General features: G+C 39.1%; 1 long non-coding RNA gene across 1 annotated transcript; it reads left to right on the top strand.

The window, feature by feature from the left end:
- The first annotated feature begins 6772 nt into the window (after window positions 1-6772).
- LOC136867218 (uncharacterized) lies at window positions 6773-18712 on the top strand. The gene is made up of 2 exons (XR_010859641.2): window positions 6773-7041; window positions 18172-18712. It is a non-coding gene; the product is annotated as an uncharacterized lncRNA (long non-coding RNA).
- The last annotated feature ends 1996 nt before the right edge of the window (window positions 18713-20708 follow it).

Here is a 20708-nt window from a genome sequence, read left to right as displayed (position 1 = left end):
TGCGTCCGAGAGAGAAACCAACCCTGGAGCGTAAGCAGATTAAGAAAGAAAGAGTGTGTACTATACCGTACTGGAGGAATGGATACTTGCCTGACATATTTACTACCTCCTAGAGTATGATATATTTAATGTTCATATTCGTTTACACTGTAGCATAGGAAAATGAACACATCGAAAATGTTCTGGTGGACTGCATGGGCATATTAATATGTGACTGGGAAACGTGACCAAACGTAAGGGAAATAATGAATAGGAGGAACAACATAGTCATATTCGCTATAGTCTACTGTATCTTGCTGGAATCCTACAAGTGGAGCATCACTGGAATAACTTTTCCGAAACCCGAACTGCCTTCTGTGAAACCAGTTAGTAATTTCGACGAACCACGTAGGTTGCACACAGCTACTCTAGTTTATAGACTGTTGAATGAATTACAGCCCCACTACCTTCGTTTAAACACATTTTCCTCCTGTCAGGACTGTAATACACGTTTCAGCTCCAATGTCATCGCCATTCCCGAAAAAGTAGAACTACAACCGGTCATTCCAAGTTTCGGCTTCCTTTTGGGATTGTGTTCAGGAATATCCTCAAATTTATTTCTTTTCAAAGCGAGCTTGATGCGTGACTTTTCGGCTCTGACCTTTTTCCGACGAGGGGATCCCGGAGAACGCCATTCCATGCTTTGCCGCTTCGTTTCAGGATCGTACCTGACACACCTGGTTTCATCCTCAGTGACAATACAGTTCAAGAAATTTCGACAAAATAATTTGAAGCCTCTAAACGTGCCTGCTTCTGATCGTCAGTCAAGTGATGTGGCACAAGACCAGAACACGTTTTCCTCTTCCCTAACTTCTGGGAAACGATTTGTCGCACGGATTCACGGTTAATCTGCAGTTCATCCGCTATGATGCGCACAGCTAATCATAGATCGTTCGTGATTAATGTCCAAACCTTATTAATGTTTTCGTCACTGACGGCGGTCGTCGGTCTTCCGCTACGGGGGTTGTCAGAAATACTTTCCCGGCCTCCTCGAAAACGGGTGAACCACTCGTACACACACTTCAAGGACAGTGCTTGATCTTCATAAACACGTACCAGCATCGCATGCGTTTCTTTCGGTGTCTTTCCAAGCTCAAAACAAAACTGTACATTGATCTATTGGTCGTTCATGTCCCTGTTCGCAATTCAGAACCAACGCACTAAACACGCACTGTGTCAAACGGATCTAACACGGCACACACACGATGCTCAACTGAACAACTTGGGAGCAGGCGGTCAAAACCTGCTGTTATGCAGGTGAGCGTTGTGTGTCACCAGTGTTGCCGGATCGACCGTTCTGATTTCATTCACCAAACTTTATTGTCTCAGGTTGTAAATAAAATTTCTAAGAAGTACGTTACGGAAGGGAAGTAATATTAATTATGTTATTGGTTTTACGTATCACTACCTACACTTTTATGGTTTTCGGAGACGCCGAGGTGCTGGAATTTTGTCCCGCACGAGTTCTTTTCCGTGCCAGTAAATCTACCGACACTAGACTGACGTATTTGAGTACATTCAAATACCACTGGCTGAGCCAGGATCGAACATGCCAAGTTGGGATCAGAAGGCCAGCACACTCCCATCGGATCTACTCAGCCCGGCGGAAGAGAAGTAATCATTGAAGATATGAAAATATAATAAAGGAGAGAAATATTTTTCGACATGTTAAATGGATGAATGAAGAAATCCACAGTTCTAGTCCTTCAAGGAAGCAACTTAATGTTTAAAACATCCTAGGGATATGAGCTATGAATTTTACGTAAATAAAATATAATAAAGTATGAGATTTATTTATTCCTAAAACTTACAATCCAATTCTTAATCATCGTTATCCAGTCGATTATAATTAGCAGTTTGCCTTTTCCACCACTGCGAGCGCTAATGTTTCACTTAAGCCCTTATAACTATATTCAGTGTGGGCAATTTTCAAAAATCGAAAACGCCTGAGAGTATTGGACCAAAGAACACATTACAGAAAGAATTATGTAAACAGGATCTGAACCCAAAAGAAAACTAGTAAAGAAATAAAATATTTTAGAAGCAATTTTAGGCTGTTTTTGCGGAACTGTATTTGAGATTTTCGAAAGTTGTTTCCTTAGTTTCTTTTCTTTTTTTTTTTTTTTTTTTTGCTAGTTGCTTTACGTCGCACCGACACAGATAGGTCTTATGGCAACGATGGGATAGGAAAGGGCTAGGAGTGGGAAGGAAGCGGCCATGGCCTTAATTAAGGTACAGCCCCAGCATTTGCCTGGTGTAAAAATGGGAAACCACGGAAAACCATCTTCAGGGCTGCCGACAGTGGGGTTCGAACCTACTATCTCCCGAATACTGGATACTGGCCGCAATTAAGCGACTGCAGCTATCGAGCTCGGTGTTTCTTTAGTTTGATAGAACTATCCAATACTCACAATTTGAAACCTTTCACGGCCCTTTATCCCTTCAACTTTCGTCACAATTGAAGAAAATGCTTAATTTAACGATTTTCATAGTAGGCCTATGGAGACCCCTAGTCTATCTGCTAAGAAATGATTTCATCATTAACATTCTTGTATATTGAATTTTCACGACCGCATTGTAATCGAAACCGACTTTCAACCTATTAGGTTGTGTTCCGTACATTTAGTACGTGCTGAAGAGATGTTAAGTACAGAACAAAAATGGCCAACAGGACACCAGTGGGATCCGAACCCACAACCTCCCGATTCCGCGTCGGAAGTTTCGATTAAAATTCTTTTTTGAAAAGAGTACAAAATAACAGTTATGAAGGACGTGGAGTAAGATGAAAATGGTGTGGAACCATGTTTGCCTAAGATGATAGTGATAATCGATATTTTGAAGGCCAAACGGACGAGGTTATCAAATCCTATTTTCTCTGACCTGATTGCATCTCGATGGTGGCAAATAAAATAAATGTTCCTTCTTGCCTGTCATTTTCGTTGTTTCTACGGTTAGAAGAATCACCCTGACTCATTTCACGTTTTTAACTAGTTGTTCAAAACCTGTTGCTCGTTCTGACGCAACGAGCAATTTCGGGTGAACATTTTGCCACAGAATCCACCAGGATTCTTAAATCAGTCTTTTGCAGCTGCTGAACGCCGGTGTTTTACCAGTAAATGTATACATATGGATCTCTCAAATTGGAAGGCAGACCGTCTAGATCAGGGGCTACCTAGCCGAGGTCGTAAAGCCATGCTCGGTTCACCCAAAAGGAGCAGCGTCCGATGAAAAGTTTAGAAACGAGATTTCAACTTCTGGGGCGGTTCATGGCCCTGAAGTTCACTCAGCCTACATAAAAATGAGGATTAGTTTAATTCCCGGGAACTAAAGCGGCTGGGCACAGACCCACTTAGTACCGAGGTTACAAATAGTGCATTCCTATAAGGGCCATCGCGGCCTGAGCGGAGATTACTTCGCTTTTTTTTTGGCCGCCTAAATCGCAGAAGGCCTGCAAAATGGTAGTTCAGCCATAGTATTATTATTTTGTCTGCTAGTGGCTTTACGTCACACCGAAACAGATAGGTCTTATGACGACGACGGGATAGGAAAGGGCTAGAAGTTGGAAGAAAGCGGCCGTGGCCTTAATTACGGTACAGCCCCAGCATTTGCCTGGTGTGAAAATGGGAAGCCACGGAAAACCACCTTCAGGGCTGCCGACAGTGGGATTCGAGCCCACTATCTTCCGGATGGAAGCTCAGAGCTGAGCGCTCCTAACCGCACGGCCAACTCGCACGGTATTATTATTATTATTATTATTATTACCGAGCAAGTGGCTGTGCGGTAGTTATCAGCTTACATTCAAGGGATAGTGGGTTCGAACCCCACTGTCGGCAGCCCTGAAAACGGTTTTCCGCTGTTTCTCATTTTCACACCAGGCAAATTCTGGGGATGTACGTTAATTAAAGCCACGACCGCTTCCTATCCCATCGTCACCATAAGACCTACCTGTGTCGGTACGACGTAAAGCAGATTGTAAAAAATATATTATTATTACTAGTGAAGACAACCAGCTTCTCTTGGTCTTCTTTGTACATCCTTGCAGTTTTCTCTATATAATCCAGAAGACGTGCATTAAAAGGCCACTCTTTCTCTCTTTCTTCATTTATATTTATGGGGGTACATAAAAATCTTACTTACTAAGTAATTTCATACAAATACATTCTTCTACACTAGATTGTTGTTGCCTTGTTGTCTGGCGCTTGCACAAACAGATTTTCTGCTTGTCCGACACGTGAGAAAGCAACGTAAAGCTGACCATGTGTGAAACAGGAATCCTTCAAATTAACTCCACGATAGTGGAACGTTTGACCGTGAGCATTATTGATACTCATATTATAAGGTGCATCTCACTGGGAATTGTAATCTTTTGAAACAACATGACAAATCATTTGAGATCAATGGAATTCTTAGTATGAAAACCGATTTTCCTTTTTTTTTTCTTTTTGCCGGTTAGGATTACTAATGTTATTTGCTTTACGTCCCAATAACTACTTTTACGATTTTCGGAGGGTTAAGATTACTGTTCCAAAGATATTGTTGAGGAGCTGTTCCAGTGTCTGCTTTATATTCAAAAATTACAGAAAATACTCAGAGATGTCCTCAAGCAGCCTACTGTTGTGGTTCTGAGATCACCATACTCCTGGCCTATCAATTAAAGATGGTGCATAAAACCAAGGAGTACATATCACAGCCTTCTAGAGAACTATCTCACTACAATCCTTCCAGTACATTCGCACTCATTTTAATATATTCAATGACAAAGTCAGTCACTTTCAAGCCCCACATCCCCTACACCGCTACAGCTACAGACACGCAACCACAGTAGTGTACGATGGGAGAATGGAGGTCTATACCACACACAAACACCAGTGGTCTGTGGTGGGCATTTGTGGCTGTAAGGTGAAACATAAGGACACACATGCCTATTTGTATATATAGGCAGCCAGTTTCAAACCCCACCATCTCCCACTCCACCACAGATACCGGCATGCGACTACTATAGTGCACGATGGGAGGGAAACATTTCTAGTACCACACACAAACACCAGTGGTCTGCGATGGGTATTTGTGGCTGTGAGGTGAAATATACGGACACACGCGTCTATTTTTATGTATAGTCGGCTACTTTCAACCCCACATATCCCACACCACAACAGCCACCGACACGCAACCACTAGAGTGCACGATGGGAGACACGAAGCGACTACTGCAAACCAACACCAGTGGTCTGCAAAGTGAAGTATACGAACACACACGTCTGTTTTATACGTAGCTGTCCATTTTCGAACCCCATATCTATCACACCACCACAGCTACTGGCACGCAACTGCAATAGTGCATGATGGGAGACTCGTGGCTAACTACCACACACAAACACCAATGGTCTACGGTGGGTATTTGTGACTCCAAGATGAAATATACGGACACACGCGACTATTCTGATATATACTTGATCACTTTCAACCCCCACATCTCTCACACCACCACAGCTAGCGATATGCAACCAACTATATTGTACGATGTGAGACTTGAGGCTACTACCACGCAAAAACACCAGTGGTCTGCGTTAGGTAATTTTGGCTGCAAGGTGAAATATACGGTCACGCACGACTATTTATATTTTATTATTATTATTATTATTATTATTATTATTATTATTATTATTATTATTATTATTATTAGCAGTTTCCTGCTGTCTCCGCCCGCAATGTGCAAAGTATGGTGTTGTTCGTTACTATCCTCACGGATGTATTTGCAAAGTTTCGAGTTAATGAAATAAATCACATGATCTGTTGTGGTAATAGAATGTAATATTATGTCAACAAAACACTTGAAAATACATCACACTAAGAAATTGAATTAAACATTCCTTGGAACAACACTACGCACCGAACTGTTAAAAAGTCCTTCAAAGATTTTCGTCATGGAGACAAATGCACTCATAACTTTTCTCCGAATCTATCAATTTAAGTAGTTGTTACCTCAAAAAAATGCGCTTGATTCACTGAGTGTTTTAGACCAAAACGAACGCGTACCTCAATTAGAACGAAAGATATGCTTGCTTCCATGAGAAAAAATGTTGAAGAAATGAGACGCCAAATTGAATGTGCCGTCATAACTTTCTTAGAATCAACCAATTTGAATAGTTAAGAGCTGAAATAAAAGAGCTTGATCCACTGAGTGTTTTAGGCCAAAACGAACTCCGTACCTCAATTAGAGTCAAAACATTGAAAAATCAAATAATTTGAGGAAGGCGGAAATTAGGTGATTTATAGTACCTGATGACAAATATGTGCATGAATACATTTCAGTTAAAAGAAAAATGAAGGAAATCGACCGGATAGAATAGCCGGACTGACTAACTTTAGTTTTCATAAAATAATTTAATATATGGATTGCTAAGCCTAACTTATCGGGAATACTTCCTCCGTTATTGAATTCTGTGTGGCATCTCCCTTCTGACTCTCTGGAATCCGAAAACGTCTATATTCTCAAATGAAGTACTGAACTATCGATTAAGGTGCTGCTACTCCTGCTGCAATGATGATGATGATGATGATGATGATGATGATGATGATGATAACGATTATGAAGATAAACTAATGGAAGGTGAACAGCTGGAAGTCTATAGAACTTTCATTCTCGTCATGTTCAGCTACATTATTGAACATCAGTTTTCTTGAGTAGATAACAAATAAGGAAAAGAGAACGATGACGTAACGAAGTCTGAGGGTCAAGCCGCTCATTGGACTGGAATGGCACACACTCATTTCGTCCTCGCCGTCGTGTGGATGCAGATATACATCACCGGGAGCTATGATATTAAAGTATTTGTTGCTGGTAGTACTTGTTCTGTCACTCACCACAGAAGTAATATTGGAAAATGACCCCAAAAGTTCCACCATGATCGGAAGGGGTCCAGACACCGCAAAGCCGTCGTCAACGCCCCGCTGTCCAGAAGGCAGGAAGTACATAAGGGGAAGATGTCGCATACTAGTTCGCGTAAGTGCACTTATTCCAAAATAAGTCATAATAAGAACTGTGTAATTCTGTTCTTACTAATTAGTAAAACAATCGTTAAATAATAGTTTTGTTATAGACTGTTTGATCGGCTTAGTTTTATTTATTTATTTATTTATTTATTTATTTATTTATTTATTTATTTATTTATTTATTTATTTTTATTGATAATATAGTACTTTTAAATCGAGATCGTATGTTTAACGCACACGGTAGAAAATGAAGGTTATTATATCTCGAGGTGAAAATGCTACATGGTTATGAAAGATTCCGTATCCTACTAAACAACAAATAGCCTACTAATTGTTTTTTTATTTATATAATTATTTGTATTATTTTAAAACCTACCCATCGGGATATAGATCATTGAGGCCCTTGGCCTGTCAAGACGGCTGCTACCAAATCAGATGGACTGCAAATATCGGAATGTTGTGTAGTCAGTGTGTTATTCTCAACGGCACTGCTTGTCTGCCGCGACCGGGTCGGCTGCCTTTCAGACAGCTCCCAAGTAGATCTCACGAAAATTGAGAGAAGCCCGCTCTCGCTCTTAGACCAGAATTAAATCCCGGGACTATCCGGGAATTAAATCTAGGACCCTGGGTAAGACGCAGACACACTAGCCCCATTCCACGCGGCTGACCCTATTATTATTATTATTATTATTATTATTATTATTATTATTATTATTATTATTATTATTATTATTATTATTATTATTATTATTATTCATGCTTTAGATCCAACAGTCTTCAAGAGACGGCAAGGTTTCGGAATTGGAATCTGCAGTTCTATAACATGTCAGAAGCCAAGAATACACTACAATTAACACGAAATAAAACTGAAGATGTTCACAATGCGTAATATTATCTGAAAAATAAGGAAATAAGAAAACAGAAGTTCAACAATTATGAGATTAGTTTTTTTTTTGTTTTTATACCAGTGGTTTAATGTTGCACCAACGCATCGAAGGTTTGTGGCGACGCAAGGATGATAAAGGGTTGGGAAGGCAGTGGTTAAGGTACATCCCCAACATTTTCCCGGCTTTGAAATGGGAATACACCGAAACTATCTTCAGGGCTGCCGACATTGGGTTTCGAACTAACCATCTCACAGCTACGCGTTCCTAACCACGCGGCCCACCCACTCGGTGAAAGTTTGTTAAATAGCAACTATGTTCACTTATGACAGAACAGGTGTACAGTTTGTACAAATTCTCGACACCATAGTGAATAGTGCCGTACACTTGCTGAATGTTCGGTATTGCTTTTTACTAGTGTGACTGTAGTATCAGACCTGATCAGGTTCGTTCCGTGTCAAGTTTGATAAATTAGCCCTATTTTCTTTCCTATGACGTAATGGAGTAGAAATATGCATTTGGAGTACTAGTTTGTAAATTTTCGTGCACCGAGCTCGGTAGCTGCAGTCGCTTAAGTGCGGCCAGTATCCAGTAATCGGGAGATAGTGGGTTCGAGCCCCACTGTCGGCAGCCCTGAAGATAGTTTTCCGTTGTTTCCCATTTTCACACCAGGCAAATGCCGGGACTGAACCTTAATCAAAGCCACGGCCGCTTCCTAGGCATTTCCTATCCCATCGTCACCATAAGACATACCTGTGTCGGTGCGACGTAAAGCAAATAGAAAAAAAAATTGTGCGTATTTGTCCGTTACTATTTTTCTCTAAAATATCTGAACCATGCTTCTTTCAAGCATGTTTCATTGCTAACGTTTTGTCTCGCCTAGAGTCCGGCTGTATGGCTAAATGGTTAGTGTGCTGACCTTTGGTAACAGGAGTCCCGGGTTTGATTCCCGTCAGGGTCGGGAAATGTAACCATCATTAGTTAATTCCGATAGCACGGGGGCTGGGCGAATGTGTCGTTTGCATCATTATTTCATCCTCATCACGACGCGCAGGCCGTCAAATCAAAAGACCTGCACCTGGCAAGCCAAACATGTCCTCGGACATTCCCGGCACTATGTTAGGTATTCAGCCCGAAGGCTAGTTTCATCCTCCACAGCTCCGCCAACAGTTGTCATAGATAGCTTAGGCCTCACTGAAGAGGCATACTAGGGAAATGAGGAGTGAGGTAGTTTCCCGTGGCTTTCCTCACGACGCCAGAAGTTGCTATTACATACCCGTCGGCCAGGCCCACTTAAATGCATGCGTCAACTAACCACGTGAGCGATATTTTTACACCATTCATAACAGGGACTGGCTGCATCAGGAATGGCATTACTAGGATCGCTCATACCTCGGTCAAGAATGAGACAGAGGCAGATCACTGAAAGTAACAAATTTATTCTAGCCCATGCCAGAAGATAAGTTAGTGCACTGTAAACACCACATCCCACCAGCCAAAGCATACTAAAAGCCATACACCATTTCATTTCAGTGTCTCGCCTAGAGCATGCTCTTCGTAAAGTAGGCTAACTTCAAAAAGGAACAGCTTCATTCATTAGACATTCATATACGACGCGTTCGTTATTGGCAGTGGAGTAATTCTAATTAAATTACGTGAATGTCGACCACGTTTCCCCTTCTTTTCGATAATTAAGTTCCAAGAGTAGATGTATAGGAAATCAGATATTTCTAATTACTTCCTGCGTGCCTTACACTTGGTAGCTCTGGTAGAGCATACAGAATGAAGCTCCAACACTGCCTCCTCTTCGTAATACTCATAATATGCTCAATGAACGGCATACTGTGTGAACGTGAAGGTAAAATGATCCCTCCCACAAATGACATCAATTACAACAACCTCTTCAAGCGGAAACAACCAACATGTCCACCAGGATGGTTCTTTGCCCAAGGTCGCTGTAGAAGACGATACAATTGAACTCTAAATGAGGTGAGTCTTACCACAAATAATGTTTCAGGGCAGCATTCTTTAATTAGTTTAGATTATCTGTTGAAGGGTTGATAATCTCGTTGTTTTTAGCTTAAACACCAAACCACTGTCCGGCTCCATGGCTAAATGGTTAGCGTGCTGGCCTTTGGTCACAGGGGTCCCGGGTTCGATTCCCGGCAGGGTCGGGAATTTTAACCTTAATTGGTTAATTTCGCTGGCACGGGGGCTGGGTGTATGTGTCGTCTTCATCATCATTTCATCCTCATCACGACGCGCAGGTCACCTGCGGGTGTCAAATCGAAAGACCTGCATCTGGCGAGCCGAACTTGTCCTCGGACACTCCCGGCACTAAAAGCCATACGCCACTTCATTTCATTTACCAAACCACTTCTCCCGGCACTGCAATCATAGCAAAACCCTTCGGCAAAGAATATCTTCCCTGATTCTCGTAGTTTACGTCTTCATAAACTATGAAGTAAACGAGAAATTAGACCCAACTCAGTTTCCTGTCGCTTTTTATTGCGTTTATATTTACAACAAAAATGTTATGCAAAAGGTTACAATAGAATATTTACTTTTAACAAATGACGTGTTAAAGAAATTATCTCTATGCTCAGGAGTTTTACTCTAATTTCCGTAGTACACAATTTCAATATTTTAACTTCCTTTTACCCTTTTAGAAAATCAAGCTTAACAGGGAACTATGTGGGGCTTCGGATATTTTAATATAGGAATAATTAATTTTTAAAAGAGGGATCAATAAAATTTTTGGCCCTTGATCAAGAACTTACTAGTTACTGAACTGGATTGTTTCTTATGTTTAATTAAATTAACTATAAATAATTACAGTGGTAATCTATCAAAATATATGAAAGTTCCTTCTGATCATTATGTTACCTGGCTCTCAGGTGCACATGGACTGCAAAACACTCAATGACTTACACTTAATTTCTTATTATTACGCCAACACTACAAGCTGTTCCCTAAGTCATGGATTTAACCCTTAGAATTCCAAATACACTACAATGATTGAACCATATTTAAAAATAGCCAACATTGCCAGGCACAATCTAATCATACCATGGTTTTTCTTCTCTTTTGATACAAGTTAGAGAAGGTTTTATCTAGTTCATGAACAACTAGGAGGTCCATGCTATATTTTCTTGACCGCATGGCTTTCGTGTACAAGCTGTTTTGCGCCGCACCGACACAGATGGGTCTTACGGCGACGATGGGGCAGAAAAGTGTTAGGATTGGGAAGGAAGCGGCCGTAGCATTAATTAAGGTACAGCCCCAAAATTTGCCTGGTGTGAAAATAGGAAACTACGGGAAAACATCTTCAGGGCTGCCGACAGTGGGGTTCGAACCCACTATCTCTCGAATACTAGATACTGGCCGAACTTAAGCGACTGCATCTATCGAGCTCGGTCGCATGGCTTTAGGATTAGGTAATAGAAATATTAATATTTTGATGCCGTTTCCTGAAATGTCTGTAACCTCCAGTGCATGTAGGCCTATAAGCTATCCATAATGCATCCTATTTAATACCCACACGGCAAAATATATCTAAAAATAGAGCAATATATGACAGTTACAAGGTAATAATATTTTGTTTCTTTATATTTTTATGGTACATATTATAACAAACTTTCTTTTTTGAAAACCAGACGCCTCAATCCTAAATACTGAGCATTTGCCGTACGTTTAACATTGTTAGATAGATTTTACCGAATTTGCATGTGTGCAATACCTGTATCGGGAGGATTTTTAGAGAATTTCCAGTCCACTGACAGTGCTGATGCCATAATGCAGTTTAAGGATCAGGCTAACGTACAGTATGGCAGTGAAATCGAAAAAGATATTTCTCAACACATCACGTCTTTTCCATGGCCTTTAAAATCGTATCGCGTGACTTATGCTTTCCTCAAGAGCGGCACAAAATAAAATTATGGACAAATGACTCACTGCACTATCTATGGTTAATCTTCACTCGATTCCTCACACCACAGTTCACCTTCTCCAATTAAGAATCCCCTACCTAGCCTGGAAACTTCTTACGTTTCCTCCAAATTGACGTCACTTTATCACTGGAACTGCTGGTTTTCGTAATAAACTTCCTGCATTTTTTTCAAATTTCCATGAGATCACATTGCCATTCAGACCAATTTATCGGCACTAACTGTAACCACATTTATACGCAACTGAATCTCACCCTGCCTTTAAGGAAATAATATATATGGAATGATGGTAAACGATACAGCCTAGCTTAATCTCCTCGTGTGTGTGTGTGTGTGTGTGTGTGTGTGTGTCCAGTCCAAAAGTTGCTTTGATATTTATCGGCTCTACCATTAAAAGTGTCCGGCTCCATGGCTAAATGGTTAGGGTGCTGGCCTTTGGTCACTGGGGTCCCGGGTTCGATTCCCGGCAGGGTCGGGAATTTTAACCATAATTGGTTAATTTCGCTGGCACGGGGGCTCGGTGTCATCTTCATCTTCATTTCATCCTCATCACGACTATAGGCTTCAATCCAAAAGATCTGCACCTGGCGAGCCGAAATTGTCCTCGGACACTCCCGGCACTAAAAGCCATACACCATTTCATTTCACCATTAACTGTCGTAGATATGCAAAGAGTCACTGAAAATGCATACTAGGGAAATGATGTAGTTTCTCCATGCTTTTCTCATTGAGTCAAAGGGTGCCATTTCATACCAGTATGTCAAGACTGCTGAAATGTATATACTAACTGACCGTATGAGCAACACTTTCACACTGTTCATAGTAGAGACCGGCTGCATAAGGAATGATGTTACTAGAAATCCTCATATCTCAGTCACTTCCATACTACCAGAGCAAAAGATGAGACCGTGACAAATCAATGAAAGTAAGAAACCTGTTCTAGTCCATACCAGAAGATACAGTGCATTTGAAAACACAATTAAAACCGATTTTTTTCATCAGCCTCCAGTCTGATTGTCAATATTGTCTTTAATCGCCTGTAATAATTTACCTCTGACCCGTAATCCCTCCTTATGGCCAATAGATCTTAACTCAGCCTACATCTTCTCAAAAACTAAGAAACTCTCAAAATCCGAACCTAGTAACCACTGGCTTTAATCCTTCCTACCCTCCACCAAGATAAACCACTCGATTTTCCAAAAGGCCTGTAAACAAACGTAGCGTACCATAATTAATACTGTAATAGTCTTTGCAATATTTTATATTTCCTGATTGTGGGTTGGTGCCATCATTATCTTCACCTTATCGAAAAATACCTTATCCAAAATCTATGCTAATCTATTTTATGCTATTTCATGCCCGCCTTACCAAGTGTATGGTTACGTCGTACCGGACGTACGATATAACCACAAGCTTACAATCAGGAGATCTCCTGAATTCTCCTTGTCACGCCCGTTGTAATTAGGCAGATAATTTCCATGTTTGAAGGTTCAAAATGAAATCGCCACCGCCAACACCATGCTCCTATAGTCTATGACAATTGCGCATCATAATATAACATTGGTAACTCTAAAATTATTTTCATGATGCGTGAGAAGAGTAGAGAACGTTTATAGTAAATCCAATTCCTTTTCTTGTTATGTCCTTTACACCAGCACATCATCACCAAAATTAAATATCTGTCAGTTTTACCAAAGACTACACTGAAATTTTCATTAGATTTTTACATTAGGGGTGGTAATATCTTGTGATACGAATAGATGTTTACCTATACTTTGTAAACAATTAAGTATTTCATTCATTGCTTGTTTCTCAAGAGTCCACAATCTTCCTCTTCTTCTTCTTCTTCTTCTTCTTCTTCTTGTACTTCATATTCTTCTTCTTTCTGGCCTTTTCCCAATTATCTGGGGTCGGCACTTTATATGGATTTAGCCCAATTTTATGGCCGGATGCCTTTTCTGACGCCAGGATAGACGTATTTACAACTGCGTGTTTCTACGGTGGTTTATAATGCAGTGTGTATGTAAATGAAGATGTATGTTAAGACGAGCAAAAACACCCACTCCGGTGATAGAAGAATTAACCAGACAAATTCAAAATCCCCCAGCCTAGAATCGAACCCGAAGCCCTGTGAACCGAAGGCCACTATTAAGCCAAGCAGACGAATGCTACATTTTCTGCAATAATTTCCTTATAACGAAGAGTATATGACTACTTAGATCTTGATGAAAATGTTGATACTGGTAACCTTTATAAGTTAACTAAATTTCAGATTTCTGACCTAAACTAATTAAACCCTTGTGATAAAGGAGATAATATCGGAACAAGTTATTTAATAAACAATGCTTATATAACAAAACTAATATAATTGTAGGTCAGGCCTACCAATAAATATCAGCTGAACAGAATCTTCTTTCTGAACATTTGACGCCCACAAATGTATTTTGATCTTTGTAACTTGAAAAAGTTAGGTGCGTAAATGGAATTGGAATTTGGGTGTATGTGTTTGATCGATGTAAGTGCGCATATGTTTGCTAAAATTTGTTCTGTTCCCAGAAATACATTGAAGTGAAGTTATGAAATGGATGTATGTGTTGCTTGTCGTAGTACTAATAACGAACGCTAAACAGCTTTCAACATCACAGTTTTCATCTTTTGAAGTTTCTCTTTTCCATAAAGGAATTTAGTTTATAAGACGAGCCTTGAAGAAAGAACAGGATATATCCGGAAACCAGCAAGAGAATGAAATGTATCTGAATAAAACTGCAGCGTAATAAAGCTAAGAAGATAATCTTGTATGAATTCTAAATGTAGCTTTATATTTGAAAAAAAACCATTAAACTGAAAGAAATGGTGAAATGCGTAGCACATTTCACACAGAAGATACTGTTTTAAACTTCGTAAAAGGTTTATCACTATCAATGCACTTTTAAACCACACTTGTTTGCAGTGACAGTGTTAGGACGTATACTTAACCATAGCAGGCGTCTTGTGACAGGGCTTATAACTATAAATATTCTCGTAGTGTATCAAAACAACCAACACCTAAGTACGCATTTGTTTGAGGAACATAATACATAAATAATTTGCGTTATGTCCGTCTAGTTGAACTCTCCTGTAACATCTCGATCACATATCCACTGGTTTAAGCATATGTGATGCAAGACTCTGCAACAAAAATTACTTTCACTGTACTACAAGCTTCAACATTATTAAAGGACGAGGAAACTTATTACACAAAAATAATATAAATCCGTGTATGCATGTGCAAAAATGTGTTAATAAGTAATACAGAACTACATAAGCACACAACAGTAATTAAATGGTGGATGGATTCAGTTGGTCCAACGCCTTGACGAGGTACACTGTGATAAAAATGAATTTAGCATTTAATTGTCTCTTCATTCTGAAATAATTAGCACTTTAAAGGGTCAAAGTGACGATCCAGTCTACATATAAACTATCTTTATTTTCAATACTGTGAATGTAAGATGGAAAGTTTGGTGTTTTCTCAATTTACATATCCTAGATCGTATTCAGGTAAATATTTTGCTCAACTCTGCACACCTGACATCTCTCAACCTTTTACAGTTTCACATGTAAGAGCTCACTGCTTCCCCTTGAATGTATTGCTTATGTCACCTCAGGCAAGGACAAAAGAGTGATAATTTGCGTGATTGGTTTTAAATAATGTCGTGTTGTTCTTCTGCTGAGGCTTGCGCACTGTTTATATTTCACTCTGAGAATTCTATAAGAGCATTCTTGCTTCAACACTATAACTGTGACAAGTGGAAAATACTTTGTGAGACAAGTTCTTTCACATTCACTGATGAGTTACAAATAGCTCCTTTTAAGGTTGATACTTAGGCGCCTTAACTTCTTCATAAGAGTCGCTTTTACTCGTTAATATTTTTTCTAGTACCAGCAACTCTCAACAAGATTATTCCCCAAGCTACGAAATTATCTTAAAAATAACCACAATGGAAGAAGGGAAAATCTACAGACATTGAAAGCCACGCGACACTTGAAAGTAAACCTATCTAAAAGGTATACAATACTGTTATGACCGACCAAAAACTATCGAAGTTTGATTACAAAATGTGCCATTCAGAATTATGTTAGATTCTTTACTGAATATATTATTCTGCTGGTAACTTACTTAGGAAATTCGTACTTGTGTCCAGCCAGTCATGTACGGATTTGACATTTTATCTGAAAAGTAATTAAAGGATTATATATTCAATTCCATCTGAGTGTGCTGTAAATATTACTGTTGAGAAAAATAAAAATTCAAAGAAATTTAAAATTCAGATTAATTTTTAATTAAATCTGACTGCTTTGAACATATTAAAGTAAAGGAGACTGTATCTTAATAAATATGGCTTGTAAGGTATTATGCTACTCTTAATATGTTGCACAAGCAAGTTATCCAGGGTTGTACCCTTGAAAGTTTACCAATGTATGTTCTGTTGAAAATTCATAGATTACTTCCCACGAAAACAGGAAAATCCACTTATTGAACTGAATACAACAGAGTAAGCAGTTCAAATCCTTTTCAGGTAACAGACGTCTTCACTACTAATCAGTGACTTCGGCTACTCGGTGCAACATCAGGAGGTGCGAGGAGACCCTACTGTAATCCTGCAGTATTTTATACCTGAATGTAATTAATAATTTTAGACGGTAATATGAAGAAACGTAACATGTGTTTAGTAAATGTGCAATGGGATACGATAAAATGCTTTGCTTGTTACAGGCATTTTTTTTTTTTTTTTGCTAGGGGTTTTACGTCGCACCGACACAGATAGGTCTTATGGCGACGATGGGATGGGAAAGGCCTAGGAGTTGGAAGGAAGCGGCCGTGGCCTTAATTAAGGTACATCCCCAGCATTTGCCTGGTGTGAAAATGGGAAAACACTAAAACCATCTTCAGGGCTGCCGATAGTGGGATTCGAACCTACTATCTCCCGGATGCAAGCTCACAGCCGCGCAGGCAATTATTCCAGCAGATAACATTCATAGCCATACATAGCAGGATTTAATAAATAGGCAAATTATCGGAATTTCAAAAGAAATTTTAATATGGTTATGTTTTCATTACATCATATTTATGTGTTATTTTTGAATTAACATTATATGTTCAAAGTGTTTTTCGCGTTATTTTTATTATATCCTTGTAATCATCTTCGTAAAAGTATGAGGTATCATAGGGTATGAAAGTATGGAAGACTGCCACTCAGCACTAGTTCTTCTTCCATTTTTTTTTTCCTGAGAGTGTGTGTGATTAGCGCTACATAACTCATTGTTGAAGAAGGACAGTCATTGGCGGCAGTGTAGAGGATGGCTTTTAAACTGCTGGCCTAGTTCTCTTAGCTGCAAACTATAAATCTAGTAAGAATATGGGATAGATGTTAAAAGGAAAATTACCAACATATCTGAGCAATAGATATACGAGATATATAACTGATGTTAAATTACCATTTTGGCTCAAGTCGAGAATGAGTAATTGAACATTTTATCTGAAATGAGTTTAACATAAAACATTCGCTACCAAATGTCCTAAACGCCGCTTGTCATTTAACATCTATAAAAATATGCGCAAGTTTTATTGACAAGGCACTAGATAAATTTTCCTATTTATTAAATCCTGCTATGTATGGCTATGAATGTTAAATGCTGGTACAATTTCCCGCGGCAAGCAAAGCATTTTATCGTACACCATTGGAAATTTTCTAAACAAAGGCACTAATCTAGGTTCCAGGTGGAAATCTGAGGGAAAAAGTATTATTTGTACATATTTGCGTCACCGAAAGACCTTAGTAAGACTTTAAAACTGTAGCAAAAGCAGCTTCAAAAATTCATTTTACGTGGCGAATGCTTCATGTAAATCAGATGTAAATTACAGAGAAATTAATTGGTTTGTTCAAAAACATTAAAATGTTTCTATGGTGATTGGGATCGCCGTCAATATTAATATTATGAAAGGTCATAACATGGAACGAGATCTGCAAAGTTTGACGCTGGCACCTCTGTACAATTTCCACGCTCAATTTTGTATCAATGTGTGTTTTATACACATAGCTCTTGTATTGCATTTGATATTCTATGTGTTTAGTAGTACTCTGTTGTATTATTAATAATATTTCTAAGCGATATGCTTGTTCAAACGTGTTGACCCATTCCATTTAGGAGTCCGGAGAGGGAACAATGGAAAATGCGGCTTGAAATTATTCCAAATTACAATGAATCTAAGCCATATTTATTATTTAATACAAAAATGTTCTAATTCGCATTTTTTCTTTGTTTCAGAACTGACCACTGAATTTCATCAAGGGAAAACACATTTACGCAGAGGCCAGTTTTACAATTCACCAAGATAAATGTTGGCACGTTTAGCAGAAATAATTATTCACTGAATATGTCTAGATCTTGTCAACATGAGTATCCATTATCTCATTTTCAAAATTCAAAATTTAGAGACACCAGTTTTCAAATAATATCTCATACATCCATGATAATATAACAAAACCGAGAAAACAGATATTTGTAATTTGTTGAATGTTATAGGGAAATAAAATATGGCGTTGTGTAACTGAAATACTATGTTTTACATCTATAGTAAATGAACAAATAAATAGAAACAAGTGGAAATATATAGTAAAAAGGACTTATATTTTACTTTTTAGATTTTTTATTTTTTACTATGATTTTCTTATAGCTTGTCTTTGTAAACCCTGGCCATATGATAAACTATATGCTTCAGTGCATCAATGTCTTGATTTTCTTCTTTAATTTAACTAATGTAATTATCAGTTTTATAAAATAAATAAATTACATATTACTACATTAATCCATTTCAACTTCATTTATAAGATATAGCGACAGTCTTTTCTAGAAATTCAGTTCTACAATGTTTGAAAATAATTGTAATAGGTTGTTCTGCCTTTCAGCAAGTCCAATCATGGCTGAAATCCAGTCATGATTTTCTGGGGAAAATTAATTGAGGTGGTTTCCCGTTGCCTCCCTCACTGTCATTTCAGGCTATTCATCAACCGCCCTTAACACAGGGAACAGTCGCTGTTGTAGCCAGCTCTCTGAGGTATACTGTAAAAGAATATTCATAATACTGATGTCCTCGCAGTCAACTATGGTGGCACCATCCTTTTCTAATATACATTACAATACAAAATGGTAAGTTGTATATACCTTGATAGCCACAGTATACAGTCACTCTACTGTTCTGAATTCTCATCCAGAGACAGGAATCGAATGTGAAACCTCGAGGACGACAGCTAATAGTGAATACCGTTACCCTACGAAGGAGGATGATCATTGAAATGTTTGCACGAAACCAGGTAATAAAATGATCCACAATGTTTGAAAAAGGAAATGAAGATTTGTCCATCACCTGAGTTATGCGAACGTCATAGCTACACATACACATTACAATAAGTAAATGTATCAATCGTGCTATAATGATAGCAGGATAAAATAGACTGAAAATATTTAAAAAAAGACATTTATAAACTTTACGAATGTACGGTCTTCAGTTAATTACAGCAATTAACTCGCTTTGTTAGTTTTGTTTAGTCTTAACTCGATACCTCACACGATAGTTCATATTCTCTAATTAAGAATCGCCTACCTGGTCTGGAACCTTCTTAGGTTTCCTTCCTATCGACATCGCTTTAACCTTGGAAATGCTGATTTTTCATATTAAAATCCCTGCATTTCTTTCAGCTTCGAATATATTAGAGTGCAAATTATAGAAACGACTAGCTACCCACCTCGGTTTCGTAAGGGAGCAGTTATAAATTTAAGGTGAAAGGCTACTTTTAACTGAGGACTTACAAGATTTCCTTGTATATGAGATTAACTGTTTTTCCTCCAATAATGAACTCGAAAAGATTTCGTTTTGATGTAACACGCGAAAGGGATACGAAATCTCCATGAGTAAAACATGCTCCACTGACATCAACTCCAGCCACGCTAAGTGTTTGACCCTGTGTTTTGATTATTGTAAAAGCAGACTCTTGCCGGGAAATGGACTCCTTTAAAATCAAAAGGCAATTATGAAGGAATCATAGGGATTGTCGGTAGTAAAACTGTTTCTTTTGAGTCACAGCCACTTAAATTAGTAGCTCCAATCAAACAGATTTTCACTATCAATCCCGTTCCGTTTCATAACTTTGGCTGGTGTAGATTGTTGCGTAAAATATAATAGGCACCCCTCACATTCAAATTCAGCTTGTGTGGAGGCAAACCGGAAGTATGTTAAGAATTTATAAATTATATAGCGTAATGAACAGATTCTGGACTATCGACTGCTACGTATACTTGAACCCGGGCAGTGAATTTGGAGAAATATGACTCTCTTTGTCTTTGCGAAATCATTCTTTCCCTGCCCTGTAGCATTCAAGGATCCCTTTGTTGGTCAGTTTCATTGTTACGTGTTGAACACACTATTTCGAAAGCAGTGTACTACGACATTTATTCGCTTTGGCATGGTTCCAAAACAAACCAAACCCCACGGCACTTAACGCCCTTGAAAGGGCCTTGGCCTGCCCAGCGATCGCTGCTCAGTCCGAAGGACTGCACATTACGATGGGTCGCGTGGTCAGCACGACGCATCCTCTCGGCCGTTTTTCTGGGCTTTCGAGACCGGGGGCGCCATCTCACCGTCAGATGGATCCTCAAATCTAATCACGTAGGCTGAGTGGACCTCGCACCAGCTCTCAGGTCGAGAGAAAAATCCCTGACCTGGCCGGAAATCAAACCCGGGGCCTCCGGGCGAGAGGCAGGCACGCTACCCCTACACCACGGGGCCGATTTTGCCATGGTAGGTT

This window comes from Anabrus simplex, chromosome 1 (assembly GCF_040414725.1).
Source record: "Anabrus simplex isolate iqAnaSimp1 chromosome 1, ASM4041472v1, whole genome shotgun sequence".
In the NCBI taxonomy this organism is placed as follows: Eukaryota; Metazoa; Arthropoda; class Insecta; order Orthoptera; family Tettigoniidae; genus Anabrus; species Anabrus simplex.
Note: the sequence above shows the minus strand (reverse complement) of the source record. Positions and strands in the feature narration are given on the sequence as shown.